This window comes from Pteropus medius, unplaced genomic scaffold, assembly GCF_902729225.1.
Source record: "Pteropus medius unplaced genomic scaffold, Ma_sr-lr_union100, whole genome shotgun sequence".
NCBI classification, from domain to species: Eukaryota; Metazoa; Chordata; class Mammalia; order Chiroptera; family Pteropodidae; genus Pteropus; species Pteropus medius.
Window position 1 is genome coordinate 15,567,402 of NW_024355205.1, and position 20,604 is coordinate 15,588,005.

The 20,604-nt window shown below is 38.8% G+C and overlaps 1 pseudogene; it reads left to right on the forward strand.

Moving 5' to 3' along the window:
* The first annotated feature begins 8,013 nt into the window (after nt 1-8,013).
* LOC120599170 (uncharacterized) lies at nt 8,014-8,132 on the forward strand (annotated as a pseudogene).
* Nucleotides 8,133-20,604: the final 12,472 nt, after the last annotated feature.

Here is a 20,604-nt window from a genome sequence, read left to right on the forward strand (position 1 = left end):
TCATACAGTTACTGAGGCTGAGAAGTCCCACAATCTGCCATCTCCAAGCTGGAGACCCAGGAAAGCCAGTGGTATAAATCAGTCAAAGTCCAAAGTTCTGAGGAGCAGGGAAAACAATAGTGTAACTCCAAGTCCAAGGTCAAAGGCCTGAAGACCAGGGGTCACTGTGTAAGTCCTGGAGTCTGAAGACCCAAGAACCAGCAGTTCTGGTGTCCAAGGGCAGAAGAAGATGAACATCCCAGCTCAAAAAGAAAGAAAGAATTCAGCCTTTCTTCACCTGTTTGTTGCATTCTGGCCCCCAAGAATTGGGTGATGCCCACCCTCATTGCCGAGGGTGGATTTCTTTACTCAGCCTATTGATTCAAAATGGTACTTTCTTCCAGACACACCAAGAAATAATGTTTCACCAGCTGTCTGGGCATCCCTTAGGCCAGTCAACCTGTATAAAATTAACCACCACACCCTCTTTTGATGGAAATAAAGATGGCTGATGTCTACACACAAGCCACGTTTCTAGTGCCTCTGTATTCCCATTCCTATGCTCCCCTTTATCTAAATTCCCTTCCCTGGCAGGGAAGTTAGATGGGGAATGAAGCAAGAGGGCAGAGATGAGGGTAGGGAGCACACGGTGTGTCTTCCACACACTGTCACAGACTGGAGAGCCTGGGGGTGAAATTAGGATGGTTTCTGAGGAGGAATTCCACACCAAGCAAGAGGAGCATTTCCGGAAGAGACCTTTGAGGTCAACTGTACCAGAGACAACAGTAGGACTAGAGCCAAGTTGGAAGCTGGAGAACCAGAGAAGAGCAGAAGGAGGCATAGAGCAGAGTGGGTGCAATGGGTGGTGGGCTGTACGAACTTCAGAGGAGTAGGACAATCCCCAAGGCTGGGTTTTTTCAGGTACATGCCTAGGTGAAGAGGGTTCTGTTCCAAGTACTTTGATGAGACAGGTTTCCACCTCCACAAACGCCTCTATTACCAGATTGTGCAAACACCCTAGAGTCATGTATTTGGCAGAACAGACAACCAGCTCCAGCTCCTGGGTCCTGTCATGAGAACCCCAGCCTCACAGAAACCTTTTCATATTGACATTCTTCTCATTCTACACCCCCGACCGAGTACATACTGAACTCTTCCACTTCAAAGAAAAACTCTCTGGGTATATGGGGAGCGGAGCTGGATATCCTGGAACTTTCTTGTGCATTTTTCTGTGAGAGGATAATCGAATAATCGGACACGTTGTGTTCACATAGTTCCTTATGCTTTGGTAGACAAACCTCTTTAAAGCTCCTATCGAATAGAAAGAAAATGTATTTCCTCTGTCTTTCAATCAGTAAAATTATTAGAATTCACTTTCGTACTGAGAACCCTAAAGAGTTATAAAGTACTCAAATCATGTGAAAATGTAAAGTAAACAAAGGACAGACTCAGTTGCTCATAGGAATAACAGTACTCCATGAGGCTTCATTGGAAACTGGGGAGAGAGGAGCTTAATAATAGGAAATTCTAATCTTTCCCTTTTGAATTCTTTTACAATTTTTTTTGCCTTGTTTTATTTTTTAACTAACAGTCTACTTCTGTCAGGATAACATTTCTCAGTATAGTGCACATTCATACACATATACACACACATACTCTTTTACACAGGTGTTACGACAACAAAACAATTGTTTTCACATGTTCTTTGTAGAAATCAATCTTATTTCATTATCTTATATTAGATTTTTCTCCCACGACCCTTTTGTCTAGCTAGGCTGGGATTTCATGTAATCAGAAAAATTTTATGTGTGTTGAACTGTCCTTAACACTTCTACAAACCAGATTTCCTCCAGGATATTTTGTTCTCTCTTAATTCAAAGCTATTATAATTTGAAGGAACTAGTCTAAATGTCTTATCTCTTAAAAAGAAAAATAATAATCCTGTTTGCCAAACTAGCTCATAAACACAGAAATCAGAATAGGGCTCATCTTTTTAATTTAATCAAAACCACAGTTGGGAAATATCTATCTTGGAAAATTAACCATTAAATATAATACTTAGGGTATGTGTGCTTTAAGTACTGATTCGAGGGCATTTTAATCAGGACTCACTCAAACATTTCACAGAGAAATATCTTATGCGTTACCACACAAACACCTCTCACCTACATATTCATGCTCTTGACATCACTGTTAATATTGTTGTCTCTGAAATCTTGCTGTTATATCAGCCATCTCAGGTAAATACAGATGAAATGTCACTGTAGCCAATACTGTCACAGTGAGGTTCCAGCATAAGGAAGCCACCAGCAGAATATAAGGCAGCCAAGGAGACTAGACCAAGTTCTTCCAAGGAAGAGGACTCAACACTTATCACTCAGTTAGCAATATCATCGGCTATTAGAGCAGAAAGAATCTTAGAGCATGTAGGGTCCAAACCTCCATGGAGAAGTCTCTTTCTTGTCGTTATTGGCAGGTGTCATTCCCAGCTGCTCAAACACTTACAGGGACAAAGAGCCATTACTTTATCACCAGTCCACATTTTTTTAAATAACTTTTTTCTAATTATGAAAATAAGATTTATTATAGGAAATTCAGAAAACATGAAAAGAATATTAAAATATAATTTCAATTACCCATAATTCCAGAACCCCAAAACATTCAATAGAAGTGGTCAGATGTGATTCCTATTAGGTTACTCATCAATTCTTTTTATTTTTTTTTTTAATTCAGACTTTCCCTAATTTTTAACTTTAGTCCTGGCCTGGTTTTCTCTCTACAGCCACAAAAAATATCTCCTTCCCCCTCCAAGACAACCCTTCAGATAATTTGATTGAGATGTTTATTCATCTAATAAACATTTATTGTGCATCCAACATATGCCGGATACTATGCTAGGATATGGGAGCTCAAAGATGACTAATAAATTGGCCATGCCTTTAACAAACTCAGTAAATAAGTACATATTTATCCAGTAAGTAAATCGAAACATAAAGCGCCTCCTATGTGCAGGTCCTGCGCTAGGCATTAGGAATGCTGAGGTGATCAAGATGTCCCAATATGTGTTCTAGTAGATGAGAAAGATGTTGACGTCTATTCTTAATTAACTATGAAATTGCCATGTGACCAGACTACAAAGAAGCACAAAGGATTGTGAAAGGAGAGGGGCAGCTTCTTGGAGGAAGAGATACGGGACCTGAGAGCTGAAGGATGCAGAGAGGTTACTAATCTACAGGAGAGGTAGAGGAAAAGCAGACCAGAAAGAGAGAAGAGATTGTGAGAAGACCCTGGAGGAAAAGGTGCACAGCACATCAGAGGCATCAAAACAGCCAGTGTGGCCAGAAAACACTACCTGCTGAGAGTAGTGAGGCTGGTGTGGTGGACCAGTAGGAAGGCCCCAAGGGAGAGCTAGAGACAGGCTTAAAACAGGGTGACATGATTAGATCAGCATTTTATAAGAGTGCTCCAGCTGCTGTGCACAGAATGAGTTGTTAGGAAAGCAAGACTAGAAACTGAGAGAAAGATAGAAAGCTATTATGATAATACAGGCAAAAGATGTAATGAGAGCCTAAAAGAAGGGAGCAGCACTGGAAATGGGGAGAAATAGAAGCTTAGAAATAAAACTTGAGGACTTGGCGATGGGTGGGAATCTACCCCTGACTCTGGCACCAGTGGGTTGGTGGTAGCTCCACTCGTGTTAAAGAGAACACTCAAAAGGGGCGAGGTTTAAGGGGAAGAGTCATCTGTAGAGAATCAGCCGTATAAAAGGATCACGACACTGTAACGTGGGGGTGGGGGATGCACAGCAGAGACGGAGGAGGAGGCAGCTGACTCTGCCTGGAGGGGGTCAGTAAACCCTCTACTATAAAGGTGATAATATTCTGGGCCTTGAAGAAGGAATCTAATTTTCTTTTAGTTTAGACCTCTCCTTTCATACTCTTGCAGTCAGAAAAGAGAAGGGACATTCTAGTCTTAGGGAATAGCATATATAAAGATTCAGGATCAAAGTTAAGATAAAGAGACAACATAAATGGGCAAGGATGGAGGTCACTTATTTTTAACAACTTATTTGTGCCCTTGTTCCAAAAATTATTTATAATATTTTAAAATACATATACTAGATTTTTTAAATAAGAGTGGTAGACACTGATTGCCTTATTCAGGCTACTACAACAGCCTGGTGAGCAGCAGACATTTATTTCTCACAGTTCTGGAGGCCGGGAAGTCTGAGATCAAGGTGCCAGCAGATTTGATGTCTGGTGAGAGCCACTTCCTGGTTCATAGACAAGGGTCTTCTTGCTGTGTCCTCACCTGGCAGAAGTGATGAGGGAGCAATGTGGAGTGTCTTTTATTAGGGCATTAATTCCATTCATGAGAGCTCTGTTTTCATCACGTAATCACCTCCCAAATGCCCCACCTCCAAATACCATCATATTTAAGACTAAGTTTCAATATATGAATTCGAGGGGGGACACAAACATTCAATCTATAGTACCAATGCAACACCAAGGCCCCCCTCCAATGAAGAACTCGGTGCCCCAGCTTTGGGAGTGCTGTTGGTAAACACCCTTCAGCTGTCACTCCCTTCAAGGATTGCCTCAGCTGCAGAGAGCCACTTGGCCAGTGTCATACTTCTTCCTGGGGCAGCTGACATCTAATGAACGGTTACTGGAGGCATATGAAGGCCTGGCATTCAGGCCCAACTTAAGGCAACTCTAAGGGGCTGTTCTACTCCAGTTCTCCCCTAGCAGTCAGCTGATGCCATGACTGGAGCTGCATTGAAGCCCAGCTTCTCTCCATCCCCAATCTGTATTCCTCTCCACTCTTTTGCACAGATGTTGATCCGAAGGGTACTCCTTCATAAACATTGTGTCTTAAATTCTATATTAGAGTCTGCTTCCCAGAGAGTCTAATCAGATTTAGAGTAAGTAAAGGCATATGGCAAAAGGAAAATAAGGCAGGAAGAATAGTCACCAGGGTGAGGTAAGTAGATGAAATGCATGCCATGAAGTCGTACCCATTAGCTAAAGGTAGCTAGGGTTCAGAGCTGACTCGTGCTTTCACACAGCCAAAATTAAGAGCGAAATTCAATCAGATTCATGAGTCACAGTTTCTGAGACTAAAAATAAACCAGTTGCTCAGAGGAAGAAAATACTGTCAACATTGAGACCCAAGAATGTTTCCTTTAGAGCCTCACGAAGACAACACTCTAATGGAACAGCCTCAAAATCTCCCCACCAAAGGCAATGATGAGTTTCATCGGATGTGTGAGGGTACAAACACCAGCTCATGAATTCAGATACATAAATAATGTAATTTTCTTTATATCTTTACATCTGAACTTAAGTCTTGAGCCATAAGTTCAGATACAAAAAATGTAATCGTAGTTAACTCAGGAGAAAGTCAATTCAGGGTATTCTCCATTTATACAGGTTTTTCCTAGTCCCTCTTCTCCACAGTATTCCTAAAGTATTATTTATGCAACAAGGTTCATATTCTGATTCTTCGGGGTCATGAATTTTTTAACCTCAAAATCCCGACTTGGGAGACTTAAAACCTTATTTTCTCAAAGTGTTATCTCTGCTGTGAGTTTCAGAATCTATTCTGAAATTCCAAGGCTGACCATTCACTATTACTTCTCTCTAACTTCTTTTCAGCATCCTGTTTCTGAGGCAATGGATGCCCCCTGTGTGGTCGGAGGTGGAGGTGGCAGGGGAGGGATAGGGGTCTACAGAAGAGCAAATGAATAACAGGATTTTTTTTTTTTGAAACCATATTGGTTAATAAATTGATTGTTATCATTTTAAAAAAATAACACAGTGAAAACCACTGTGTAGCACAACACTAGTATAGAACAAATAAAAGTAGTTTAAGTGGGGCTTCAAAACTGTGTCCCAGGCAGACAGCATAATTAAATCAGAAATATATTTCAGAGTAGAGGAATCCATAGACTGAACAACTTTCGAGCAACTTTTCACAAGGATCATCCAAGTGGAATTAAGATTCTCTATTATTTATGCATATATTTCCATATGTAGGATATCTGCTTCAAAAAAGCAAAAAGTTGTAAAGGTTTTGTCTTTGTTTGTTTTAAATAAAAGCCCCTGAGAAAAACGTGAGGTTGTCCCCCACAATAAAAAAGTGATTACGAAAATTACATTTATTTTGGTCTCTGCCACCACTAATTCCAGCCAATTTGTTTTAAATTTCAAACCACTGCAAAGGACAGGCTGGGGCACAGGGTGGGGTTGGGTGAAAGTTCAGAGACTGCTGAGGTTATAGTACAAAGTAACCACTTCAGTTACAAAGTTCAAGAGCGCAAGGAGGCTCCTGAAGATGGAATTAAAATAGCAGATGCACACAGAGCTCTGTCCACTGAGACTGCTGAAAACATCAAGAGACTAAAATGATGGTCTGCAGCACTGTGGGAGCAGACACATTCGGCTCATACCTGCAACTGAAAGGAGAGATTGAGAGATGCTTTCTGTAAATGAGAATGGATGACTTGAAAGTAATCTTAAATTATCTAAATAATGAGTTTGGGTCATCATTTTTTCTAAGGAAAACAAACAGACCCGTATAGCTGAATATTTTTTTAGTGTCATTAAGGAGAATGACACTATTATGGTGAAGTTAGTCCCTGACTTTATATTTGTATGCTAAAGTCTCAATAGTAATATTTCACCTATGTAACTGCTTAACTCCACAGCCAGTATTTGAAAGAATATGATTGCAGATAGGCTGTTATTTGTTATAAAATTTTTTAAAATAAAGAGTTATAAAGAATAATATAATGAACCTCTTATGACCACCACACACAAGAAAAAAAGCTTTGCAAATGCATTTGAAGGCCTCTGTGTATGTCCTCCTCAAATGTAATTCTTTCCCCATCCTTCACAGGGAACTACTATCCTAAATTTAATAATTATCATTCCATTGTTTTCCCATGCAAGTTTACTATACATACATATACATCTCTAAAAAATACATATTATTGTTTTATATATTTAAACTTTACATAAATGGTGTCATACTGCATAAATCTTTCTCCTTTTTTAAGTCTCATGTTTGTGAGACTTATCTATGTTAATATATTTATTTCTAGTTGATTTTCAGTGCTGTATATTATTCCCTATATCACTTCATTTTTTTACTTTTTCTGGGTGCTGTTTGTTTCTGGTCTTTCCAATAACAAAAAAAATAATGTATGAAAATATTGTTTTGGGTGTGAGTAAAATTAAACATTTATGTGGTCCGTGATTCTCAAAGTGTGATCCATAGATCCCTGATGGGCCCAAGACCCTTTAAGGCAAACCTTGAATTCAAATCATTTTCATAGTAATACGAAGGAATATTTACTCTTTCCTTTGTGTTGACATTTGCACCAATGGTGCAAAAGCAACAGAAGGCAAAACTGCTAGTGCCTTACACTACTCTAGTTAGTGGCACCAGGCTGTACAAGTAGTCATTGCATTCTTTGCCACTGTACGCTGGGGGGTTAAAAAAAATCACTTAAGAATATTAATTTTATTAAATTTAAACTCTTATATACTCAACTATTTACTATTTTGTATGTCAAAACGAGAAGTAAGCACAAAGTACTCTGTGCCTAGCCGAAGTGCAATAATAGCATCTCAAGAAAAAGCACTTGAACAATTGTTTGAATCACAAGCTAAACCACCATTTTTCATCATGAACATCATTTTTATTTGAAACAATGATTGTCAGAAAAACTGATTTTTTCAGTCTTAGGTACTTGGCAGACATTTTCTTAAAAAAAATAATGACATGAGCTCTCAAGCAAAAATTAGAATTTTTGAAAATTTGAATCCACCTATAATCTTAACAGCTTCTCAATGTTTCAAGATTTCTCTGATGAGATGAGTGGTGATTTTGTGATATTGTATAATGTAATTAAATATATCAACATTTGGAAAATCTATATAATACGATAAACTAATCTTTTCTAAATGACCAATGCAAAATGTTGCAAAATGAAGCATGGGTAAAAAAATCCATTCAAAGTTCAGAATAGTCTATGGCCATGCTACCCTAAACGAGCCCAATCCCGTCTGATCTCAGAAGCTAAGCAGGGTCGGTCCTGGTTAGTACTTGGATAGGAGACCACGAAGGAAGACCAGGTGCTATAGGAGTAAAAAATAAAAAACAAAAATAAAAGATAAGGATTATAAACTGACAAGGTACTTGTAATCTGTGAGGTCAACTAAGGGTTGCCTTGTCTAAAAAAAAAAAAAGTCAAAGTTCAGAACAAACCATAGATTTTAATTTAACAGAGTATGAAAAGTTCATTGATATGGTTTTGAATTCCATATTTCAATTAACCTTTAAGAAACTACCACTTGTTAAGTTTTGGGTATAGAATCAAAGAAGGGTAGACATAATTAGCTGAAAAGGCTTTTAAATTATTCCTCCATTTTCTGATTCCACATCTGTGTGAGTCTATTTTCTTCATATACTTCACAAAAGATTAGATAATTAAGGCAGTAAAATATAAACTAAACAATAAAAGAGCAAGATGCTATTTTAAAATACTCAGAAGATACAAAAAAAAAAAAGAATGAAATAGAATAAAATTTCATTCTAGAAATGAAAATATAACCATGGAAATGAAAACCTGATATGTGGGATAAGTAGCAAAGAACGGAGAAAGAATGAGTGAACCAAGACATAAATCTAAAGAGATTATGCTTAATGCAGTATAAAGAGATTTAAAAATATGAAAAGAGAAATGAAAACATATGGAAGATAAAATGTGTAGGTCAAACGTACATTTAGAAGCTATCTCTATGATGACTAAATTCTCAGAAGCAGAGACCTGAAGAATATTCAGGGGTAGGAAATAAAATGAGAGGGAAGAGGATAATGTCATGAAAAAGAATCACTAACTACAGAAATACATCAAAGCAATAATCCATAAGGACTCACAGATGGTCCTTTTAAGCCAGTCTGGGCTCAACTGGGCAACCCGAAGGTGCTTGGCGGCCCACCTTCTGCCATGTTGCTTTTCTTGCAGTAACTCTCTTTTGTGCCCTCCTCACATTCTGTCCCCACCCACCTACCCCACACCCCTGGGCCTCTTACACTAGAATACTACTCTCTCTGTCCTCCTGCCAGGCAGAAGGGCTGGGTTATGTTGAGCAGGTGATCAGGAAAGGTCCAGCAGCTGCAACAGGAGGCAGATGGCGAATTCATCAGGAGACTCTCAGAACAGACAGGAGACAAAAGTTTGGAAGGTAGACAGTTCTGCAATCAAACTGATGACACCGACGAAGAGGAGGGGGTAGATTCTAAGACTCTGGTCCCTAGGAGGATTGATGGTGAAGGCAAGATGTCAGTTCAAAAGACAGTAGAGACTAAGCAAAAGAAGAGGAAAGGAACTGGGAGGACCCCAGTCAGCAGTGAGTTGAAATAGATCTCATAACCGATGGAGTGATTACAGGAATGGAGACAGGAGTGTAGGGGCCAGGTCAAGGACTCAGTGCTGCAGATGACTTTCTGAGATATTAACAAAAGCTCCTCCCTAGCATCCTTCCCCTGAGGGCTTCTTTGTGCCCATTACTCTTCCTGCTTCAGCAAGAACATGAGTTCCAAAACAGTCTCTTAAAATTCATAACAGAAATGAACTTATTAAAAGTCAAAATATTTTGATTTTTACGAATTGGACTTTTGAGAGACAAAGATTATTTTGGTTCCAAAGGTTTGGCTTTGAATATCAGGATCCAGTGGTCTGAACAAGTTTATTCTTCAAAGTTTGTTGTATAAACAATGGAGTTGAAAAGATTGCAGGGTGATAAATAAATCATTTTCCCCCTCTCACCACAGCCACTGCCTCCTCTCCAAAACCAGAGAAAAATTTCACAGGTTGCAGGAAAGAAGTAGGAAATGAGAGCAAGACAATGAGTAATTAATATGAATTCCTAAGAAAAGGCCCTCCATATCCTGCACGTCCCAATTTCAAATCCTTTGTGCTGAAGTGAGGACTTCTAAGAAAAATCCCAGATAGATTTTTAGATCTGAGAGCATGGAAGAATTTTGCTTCCCTTCTCAAGGTGTGGCCAAGAGATGTGGAAAGCTTCCTGGAGTAGCCCATATTCAACATGAGGCTAGAACCAAGAAGTGGCAAAGGCTGAGAGATGCCCAGGTGGATGGGCCTGAGCACAGTTTCATAGAGACTCAGCACCTCTTAGCGGTGAAGGGAAAGCAACCGAGAGTTCCGAGGCCTCCCTGCAAAAGGCTCGAGAAAGCTAAGAGGGGTGCTGGGACGAGAAGGAGGGCGCAGGTGCCTGAAACTAGCAAATGATTGCCCATGTGGGGACGGAAGTTGCTACCAGTGCACAGTGATAAGAATCAGACAGATTGAGTTACATCTCCTAGGTACCATCAGAAAACAAATGAAGAAAAAGATGGCCATCAAACAGATTCACTCCATAACCAAAGCCTGGATAAGAGCGGAGCTGTCGCCATCCCCAAACCTCACTCTTGTGAGATGGAGATACCTTGAATTGGCTGAATTAAGTGTTCTGCCACAGAATAGACATGGGGGCTCAAGTGTAAATGAAGTTCGAGTGTAGAAAAACAAAGGTACATCTTTGCACACCTGAATTTTGTGATGGTGAAATGTATACCCGCTAATAGATCTGGATCTAGAGTAGTGCTGATCTAATGCTGGACCTCCTAAACTAGTGGTTTAGAGACCCGTAAATCTTCTCTAATTAAATAGTCCAGAGTTTGGAAATACACCTAACCATGTACTAGATCTTAATATAAAGGCTACATTTCAGATAAATGAGGAAAAGATTATTCAATAAGGGGAATTGGTATAACTAGGAACCATTTGGGGAAAAAATAAGACAAATCCCCATCTTACTCCTTATATCAAAGTAAATTTCATATAGATCAAAGATTTAAATTGTGAAAGAGAAACTATAATAACAGTTGAAGAAAACTGAGTATATCTATTTATATGTAGAAGACCTTTCTCAGAACGTAAAAAGCATAAAGAAGATTGATAAACTTAACTACCAAATTTTTAAATTAAAAAAATAATGAACAAAATCAAAAGACAATTGGTAAACCTGCACTATTACTTACAACCTATATTGTAGGTTGTCTGTATTGTAGACAAAGGGCTAATTTCCTAAATTTATAAGGAACAGGTATAATCAGTAAAGAAAAAGATGACCAACTAAATAGAACATTGAACAAAGACATGAACAGGAAAGGCAGAAAAAGAGATACAAATAGCCAATACACATATGAAAGGATGCTCAACCTCATAAATAATTAGGGAAATGTAAACTAAAACAACATTTTAATTGATAAAAATGGCAAAAATCTAACTTTGATCGTCTTCACTTTTGCCAAGGGCAGAGAAACTGAACATTTTCACACACTTTTGGTATTAAGGTAGCTGATACAATTTGGCAACTTGTATCAAACGTTTTCATCCATGTTCCTTTCTATTCAGCAATTTCAGTGCTAGGAAGTTAAGCTACAGATATATTTGAAAAAGTCATCCATGAAATATGTTCACTGTAGTGTTGTTTTTAGTAAAAAAAAAAAAAAAAAAATCTATATATACAGATATTGTATCTATATTGATAGATGGATAGATAGATAGATAGATAGATAGATAGATAGATAGATAGATAGAAATTCTCTTTAAGTCGGGATCTAGGGAAGGATTGCTCAAGGCAAGCACACCAAAGCAAGGGCCTACATGGAGGAAGGAGATCAGACAGTAAACTTAACTTACTTTGACGTTAAATTTCTCAGCTAATGAAATTAAATCCCCATTTTGTATTTGTACCATGAAGTTTTTGTACTTTTTCACTTAATTCGGCCCCCAAAATATTTATTAGATTCCTACTATGTTCTAAACATAGTATATTATGTCTTTCTAATGGAGCTGGAGTTTGATGGATTGGTATAATCCAAACAAGCAGAAAAGGCAGGAAGGGTATCATAGGAGGACAAACAAACATGGGCCAAGGACATTTATCATGTACTTTATGAGCAAAAGTAGCACATCTGAATCGCAGTGCAGGTAGAGGGGAAGTATAGCCAGAAAATGAGGCTGCAGCCAGACTGGGCTGCAGGGCCACTGATTGGAGGTGGGAGAGGAAGGAGGTGAAAGCATTTCTAGTTTCATAGATTCTGAAAACCTGTTAATCAACAGGAGTCTGAGGAGGAAGGCATTGTGGCTGAGGGTTGGAAGACATGCTAAATTTTGGAGGTGTTGGATCTGGGGTACAGACAGGGCGCGAATGGACAGATGTCTGATTAATATTTAGAAATATGATTGGAAACTCCAGATTAAAAAAGAATGCTCCATGGGTAATGCAAGAAGAAAAGAGGGTGCAGCTAGGTCTTTAGAGAATCTCTGCATTTCAGGCCCGGATCAAGGAAGAGGAGTCAGCACAGGGATTGGAGGAGCAGCAGTCAGAGAGGGTGGAGAGAAAGTGGTGTCCAGGAAGCCACATGTGCAGCCAGCCCTGCACAGAACTGCAGGTGAGCTCTGCGGGGCCCTACGGTTGCTCAGCTTGCACACTGCCTCCTTGGCCCCATTCTCCTCCTCTCCAGCTCCTCTCTGGAGTTTGAAGTATTGCTCAGCTGTTTATAGAAAAACTCTCAACACATTCTATAAAGTAAGTAGCATAATAATCTCCTCTGTCTCAAGATTCACAAATATTAAAAGATGCAATTTCTCTACATCGCTTGGCAAGTCAGGGGCAGTGGAGCTCAGAGTTCTTCAGGCCTTAGTCCAAATGCCCAACAGCCAAATCCTAACAAGCAAATAAATAAACAAAAGCAACAAAATAAACCAGAGTTGACAAAAAGTCATGCAAATTAAATTATATTTCTTTTTCCTTTTTATGAGGAAACTTGCTTCTGACAAAAATATTGAGTTCTTTCCTATGTTTTATTAGCATGTGTTCTGTTCCCTTTTAAATTTCATAATATTTCCCAATAACTTTTATGTTCCTTAAATCCTGACAAAGCTAAGGGCATTCTTCAAGGTTGGCTTTAGTTAGCATATTAAGGGGATGATTTCCAGGCATTTCACTTCACTGACTTTTCAAGGAGTTACTAAATGTTTAAGCACTTAATTAATTCTTAAGTCCTGATATTTTGTTTAGAAAAAAAAAATTGATTGGGATTGAAATGACAGACTCTTAGACATGCCTTGGAATTTATATAAGAAACCAATGAGTTATTACGAAAATGATTTAGATCTGTAAATCGTGACTTAAAGCTGCCAAAACAAGTACACTTAAGATGCAAAGATGTTTCTAATAATGTTTTTTAAAAACAGCTGCATAAAATATATTCAAAATATGAGTATTTTATTAAATACTATTTTTTTTTTTAGAGTCAGAATACAGACCAGGCACTTAGAAGTAAGCTCAGCAGGTAAAGGAATAGATGTCTCCTAAAATAAAATACTAAAGACTCTGGAGCATAACTTGGAAGAATTTTTATAATTTTGTCTTATAAATCAACTTTTTATTTATAAGTTTAAAGAACTACTCACATTTTCACAAACTGTCAGATATTTTAATAACTGAAAAATTTAATTCTGAGCTAGTCTAAATTAAAAATGGCCTTATTTGGTATCAACGTAGCAAAAGGATAGACAAATAAACTATGGTGTCTTCATATTCCTGCATGATTTGATCACATGGACATCTATATGAAAATACCCTTCTACAATCACCACAGCCAGAGAAGAGAGTGTGGAAAATCATATGCTGACTCTTAAACATTTGCTCCTGGGAGGAACATAGAGCATCTTCACTTACATTTTCTTGATCAAAGCAAATCACATGCCTAAGTTCAAAGAAATGGAGAAGGAAGATCCTCCCATTTATCCAGGAAGGGAAGGAGAACCAGGATAGATGCATTAAGAATGAGCACATTGGCCAATCAATGAACCAAGAGCTTAATGCAATAGCTCTCAAATTTTAGTGTGTATCTGAATCACTGCAGATTTTTAAACCAGAGATGACTAGGCTTCACTCCCTACTGATTCAGTAGGTTCAAGACTGAAAATTTTGCATTTCTAACAAGTTTTCAGGAAATATTGATAATGCAAGTCCAAGGACCTCACTTTGAGAGCCGTAGGTTCAAAACATTATATCTAAGCAATCTTTTTCTATTTTCAATGGTCCCTGCTCTTAAAGGGTTCACAGTTGAAATTGGGTTAGAGTGAAAAGAAATGTTTCTAGTGAATTAAGAGAAATATTGGCTTGAAATGATCAGGATTGGCCTAGACCAGCAAAAACATCTAGAACTGTTGCATCCTACACCTTCTCCCACTTGCTGACCCTCTATCCTATCTTTTTTGCCTCTTCTTCCACTATCCTCTTCCTTGCCTTTCTCCCCTTTGACAGAGGATTTTCCTCACTTTCCTCCCTGCCCTTATTGTTTCATTCTCCCATAGATCCATGTCCAGAATCTCATCTTTTCCTTCCCACTTCATCCCCCTTGCTTCTCGGTCACCCTGTGCTCACAATTTTTGCACTCACAACCACCAGTGACCAAATATTTAACAAAGTCCAACTCCCCAGATACTCCAGTGTGACTGAAAGATTACATGGAAGGAAGTGGACAGACTCATGGGTGGGGTGGGTAGTAACAGTAGTTACGGGAGACATGGGGAGAATAATGCACACATCAATATCTCAGAAGGGAACTGTCCTGAGAGAATCATTGCTTTAGCTAGATTCACTAGTGCCATCTGTAAAGTGTTTGCTGTGATCATTGAGAATTTGAAAGATATCAGCAACTCTATGACCGGTGGGAAAATTGACCCCCAGTCAACCTAAGGTCTAATTGGGTACCTCTGCATTTAAGTCACCATGAACTCACTTTTTCCAAAATATGTATCCCCTCTAACCCATGTGGCTCTCTCCTTGGGAAAAGTAGATGCAAAATGGAGGACATATGAGAGAATACAAGGCTCAGGACCAGGTGACAAGGCAGATTGGAGACAACTGAAATGGGCAAGCTATTACTATTGCTCGCATGTCACCATCCATCACCAATCATGTGGACCAGATCTGTCTGGTCCCCCTGGCAGGCATGACTATCTATTATCAGCCCAGGCTCTCCTGCTCTCTGGTCACCTTTGCAGGTGTCAGGACAGACACAGCCCAAGAAACAAGGCATGCTTTCCCCACACCATCCATGTGCCTCAGCTCTGACCTGGAGGGGCCACCTCTGGGGTTGACCAAGCTGCACCAAATAGAAATGCGAAAGTCCTGTTTCTCCATGGTATGTGACTATAGCAGATCCTGTAACACCTAATTCAGCACTTCACCGGGGAAAAGCTATTGGGCCTAATTGGGTGCTTCTGCATGCAAGTTCCCATGAAACTCACTTTTTCCAAAATGTTCAGTTGGCTCTATAATCAGGAGTCAAATTATCAATGAGGTCTGTCAAATATCTAAAGTGCAATTTTAAATTAGATCTGCTGCCAACATTAACCTGGGGACACCCAGAGCACCTTCTGCTGCTCACAGTTCATGATCCATCTGTGGAATTTCTGAGCAGTCAGCAATTCCAGGAGTGTACAAGTTTTCAGTTTCTACATTACTTTATTATCACGTTGTGATTTTTTTATTAAGGTATTGTAATAGTTTTCCATATTCAGCTGCTAACACTGAGTTCCATACTTGGTTTCATAGCTTTTTGTCTGTTGTTTATTTTAGTTCTTGCCTATAAGTAAATTCCATTACTGAAAGCGTTAGTCCTGTTTTGTCATGAAAAAGTATATTAAAAACAACTATTAATATACTTCACTTTGGTTCTGTAATGTCAAGAATTTTTCAAAACATGTAAAAGATGGGCTGGAAAATAAATTGAGAGGAAGGGCATGTATAAAGGAACTTTCTTCTGATGTTAAAAAATATTTATTCTCCAAGCCAACGGGTAAAGTTGTACAGTTGTGTTTTCAAAATGGTGACAAGTGATAGATAAAATCCACTCTCCTGGTGCCAGTGGGACTGTTTCTATCCTATGGTAGGGGATGAATTTTCCTAATTTGCCCAAAAGCTTCATATAGGCTTCCAGTGGTCTTGCTTCTCATACAAATGCAAACTATACAGACATGTACAAAGCATAAAACCAAATCCTATCATCCACTTCCCAGGAAGTAACCCTGCTAATATTTTGGTTTATATGCTTCCAGACCTTTCTTATCCTGACTCAATTATTATATCTGGATAGGTAGACTTTTTAAAAATAGAACCATACCATAATATTCTTCTTCAACTTGCTTTTTAAAAATAGTGTCAGGAACATCTTTCCTAGAGACATGTTTACATGAAACTATATACCAACCAGATGGGAGGGGGAGGAGAGGGGAGGAAAATAAAAAAGTACAATGTTAAAAAAAAAAAAGAAAGAACCTATATGCCAGGCATTCTTCTAGAGGCTAGGGACACGAGAGAGCAATAGAAAGAAAGCCTTCGGGAAGCTTACTTTTTAGAGGAGAAGACAGAAAATAAAAAGAGATAATAAATTTCAGTTGATAGTATGTGCTATGAAAAAAAATAGTTAGTGGGATGAAAAATGGAGAGGGATGGTATTTTGGTATTTTACATAAAGTAGTGTGTTGATCAGCATCCTAACCAGGAAGGAACTTCACCCTCAAATGTTTCAAACGAAGAGACTTCAATGGAGGGGATGTTTACAGAGGCCAGGGGAGGGATACAAGGCAAAAGAGGAAAGAGGATACTATGCCAAGGGCTGAAAGGGCAAAAAAAGGAAGGAACAGGGTCATAGAAGAACCCAGTGCCAGCAGAGCTATGGAGAAGGGTCTCTGGAGTTGTAGGGATACAATTACTGCTAGAGATACAGGCCTGAAGCAAAGAGAGAGTGGGGAAGAAATACCTTGGCCTTTTTCTGTTCCCACACACTGTTATCCTGCTGGTGCCACCCATTGGCAAAACCCAAAAGGAACCAGAGAGCATGGGCAGTGGTAAGAAGTAGTTAGATTTCAGATAATTTGAAGGCAGAGCCAATAGGTTTTGCTGATTGGATATGGAGAGTGAAGGAAAGGAAAGTACCAGTTGAGACCTACACTTTTGGCCTGAGCTACTGACTGAATAGAACTACCATTATTAAGATGAGGAAGACTGGGGAAAAACAGGTTATGGAAGTTAAGAGTTTGGTTTTGACCATGTCTGGTTTGAGATGTCTAGTAGACATACAAGTGGAGATGACTAGTAGGCAGATAGGTATATGAATTTGGAGCTTAGAGGAGATATAAATTTGGGATTAATTCACAAAGAGATGACCATGAGGCTGGTTAGGATCACCTAGAAAGAGTATGACGGATAATCAAAGAGAATCGAGAATGCTATCCCTAAGGTCCTCCAACATTTAGAGATCCAGGAAATCATATCAAGACAGCAGGGGAGATGGGGAAGAGTCTAGTAAAGTAGGACAAATCTGGCAGAGGATGGCGAACTTGAACCCAAGTAAGAAGTATTAAAAAAAAAAAAAAGAGGAATCAACAGTATTCCATGTTATTGACCAGAAGAGAATATTGATCCTGATGAGAATAGTTTCTTTGAAGCAGTGGGGATGCAAACCTGATTGCAGTGACTTATAGAAAGGTTGGGAGGTAAAGAAGTAAAGACAGCAGATACAGGCAACTAGTTAAAGAAATTTTGTGATGAAGAATGGCTGTAATGGAGGAGAACTTAGATAAAGAGAAAGTTTTATAATATGAGAGACATCACCCATTTGTACGCTGATGAAAATAATCTCTGAAGGAGGTGAAAACTGATGGTGCAGAAAGGAGTGCGTGTGATTGCAGAGGCAAAGTTCTCGAGGAGGCAAGACAGGATGGGCTTCGGAGAGTCAGTGGACAGTGGAGAGGTTGTCCCACACAGGCACAGAGACTGCTGAAATGATATAACAAGCGGATGATGGTACAGAGAGAAAGGCAGGTTGAGCTGGAGGTGGGAAGGTAGAGTAGATCTCTCTGGATTGCATCTATTTTCTCAGTAAAGAAGCAATGTCATCAGCTGAGAGGGAGGCTAGGGGAGGAGGTGTTGGAGGGCTGAGAGGGGAAGAGACCATGTGAAATGGTCCATGTTGGAGAGAGGAAAACACGACTTACCAGAAAAGTATGGTATGGCTGTCCGACCGCAGTCATAATAAATCTTAAGTGAGATCAGCAGCCAGCAGAGTGGAATTTCTTGACCTGCTCCCTCTCTCCACATTCACCTGCTCAGGTGCAGGTGTGGAGTAGGTGGAGAATTGGGTTAACCCAGGGTTTGGGGGTTTCCTTTATAATGGTTGCATGGTAGTGTACTTTTTGTGTGTAAAATGATTTCAAGTTTTGAATTTGGGAGTCCAGTTAGGGTTTTTTTATCCATCATGCTAAGAAAGGTGAGCTGAAATGTTTTAACAATATTAAGCATAACTTAATCTAGGATTCAATTATACTTTTATATTTGGAGGCTTTGAGGCAATGTAGGGATGATGATGCCATTTGTAACATCATTTGATCTTTAAAATTTATACCAAGAAATAAATTTTGAAAACAAGCTTGTGAAGTAATTTATTAGTCAGTGGCTTACAGACAAACCTTTAAATAACCCCACATAGTTTGCAAGTTGGCTGGGCTCACCAGGAGCCAGGTTGAACTTGAGGCTTTTGTTCAAGTCTATGGTTCAAGTTGGGTTCAAGTTTATGCCTCAAGTCTTCTTTCTAAGGCCTAGGCTGAAGTGGCTGCGGCTACCTATGTCATGTAATTCTCATGGTGATGATGGAGCACAAGAGGTAAGTACAGAAATATGCACTTTCTCCTAAGGCTTTGGCTCAGAACTGGCACACTGTCACCTTTGCTTACATTCCATTGGCCAAAAGAAGTCACACAACCAAGTCCAACATTGATAGGGTATGAAAATATAATCCGTCCACTGTGGGAAGCACTTCGCATTTCCATGGCAAAGAACATGCATGTATCTTTTTATTATAGGAGAGAGTGAAGAACTGGGAACAGTATAACCCTGATTACTACTGGTAGGATAAGACTTCTTCACAACAAGAACCACAGATTTCAATAGATGACTTGGGTTTCATATGTATGAGAATTTGATATTATACATGATATAACCTATTTAAAATCTCGGAAACTCTCTGGACTTCTGAATTCAGAATAATTAGTCGCTGGTCTGAACCCCCATCTATCCTTTTCCTTATCTGCTAAACTGGTATTGAATTGTGTAACGGGCCCCCATGTTTTTGTATTTATGAATTGAACATAAACTAGCCCTTAGAAAGACAGCCCTTCCCTCATAATCTGGTTTTGTGCTTGGAAAATTTCTCTGTTTAATTAAGATCCTTAAATTCTATAAATTTAAAAGAACTCTTTCTTCAGGCAACTGTTGTTTTTTTTTTTAATTCAGATACAGTTTCAGGTTGGAGTCTGTCTGAAAACGGTGGAGGAGTTGGGGAGGCAAGCAGGGATGTACAAGGGACGTTGGAGATGACTGACAACATACTGGGCAGGAGGCTGTAGTTCCCAAAGTCCACTATGCTATTATCAGACACAGTTCTGTCCCCGAGGTCTTAAGGATTTAAACAAAAAGAAATGAAAAAAGAAGACAAAAAAAAGGGTTTCTTTGAAGTCTCAGAGTTGTTTGCTTCTGAATGCGAAAGTGTTGTTCTTGCCTCTTAGCAAAGTACTTTTCCTATTGATTCATCAAGTTATCGCTTCTCTATCCTCCCAGATTCAAATGGAGTCTCATTCATTGTGGTCAGTAATCTTTTTTCTTGACTAGCTCCAGAGACTATTACCTTTATATCCTTGTTCACAATTTCCTTAAGTTTGTTTCTATTGATTCTGTTATTCAATGTTCTTCAAGGATTGTCAAATCCTTGAAACTGAATTCAGACTATGTTTTTAAAAACACACATCCATTTAAAAAAAAGTGAAATGTATTTTGAAGGTCATGATGAATCACTAAACATATCATTGGATATTTTGGTCATCTTTCATTTCCAGTGAGAAAGTTTAGCTTCCTGTATTCTGTGTATTCTCCAGAGGCATTTAACTTATTTGCAATAACCCTCAAACCCTCAAACTCTCTCATTGCATTACCAAGTACAAAACATCTCACTTCTTTTTTGATCTGTAAATTTATGAGACAATAATTCTAGAATCATGGTTTGCATTAAGGCCCTGAAACTCTACATTATGGTTAGCAAGAATCCTGAGCCAGAATCATGGAACAATGCAAGGTTGAGCCAGTCAGAGACAGAAAACCTGTACTTTATGTTCTATTATTATTTAAGAAAATTGCTTGGCTTCTTGAGTTTTAAAAGAAAAAAAAACGGAATGGGCTTGTGGCCATTTTTAAGCCCTCTGACTTTAGGTTATTTACCTTAATTTAACCTCACCTTGTTACTAGCTTTTATATAGGAAAATAAACAATTGACTATACAGATAAATTTTTTTAATCCAGCTTATTAGCTAGATATTAAAATTCTCAGATAAGGCACTGGATTTTCCAACTTTGTTGATTAATTTAAGATGTTTGCTATATTAAGAGTTTGTATAAATAAAACTGTTATTTATCTCCC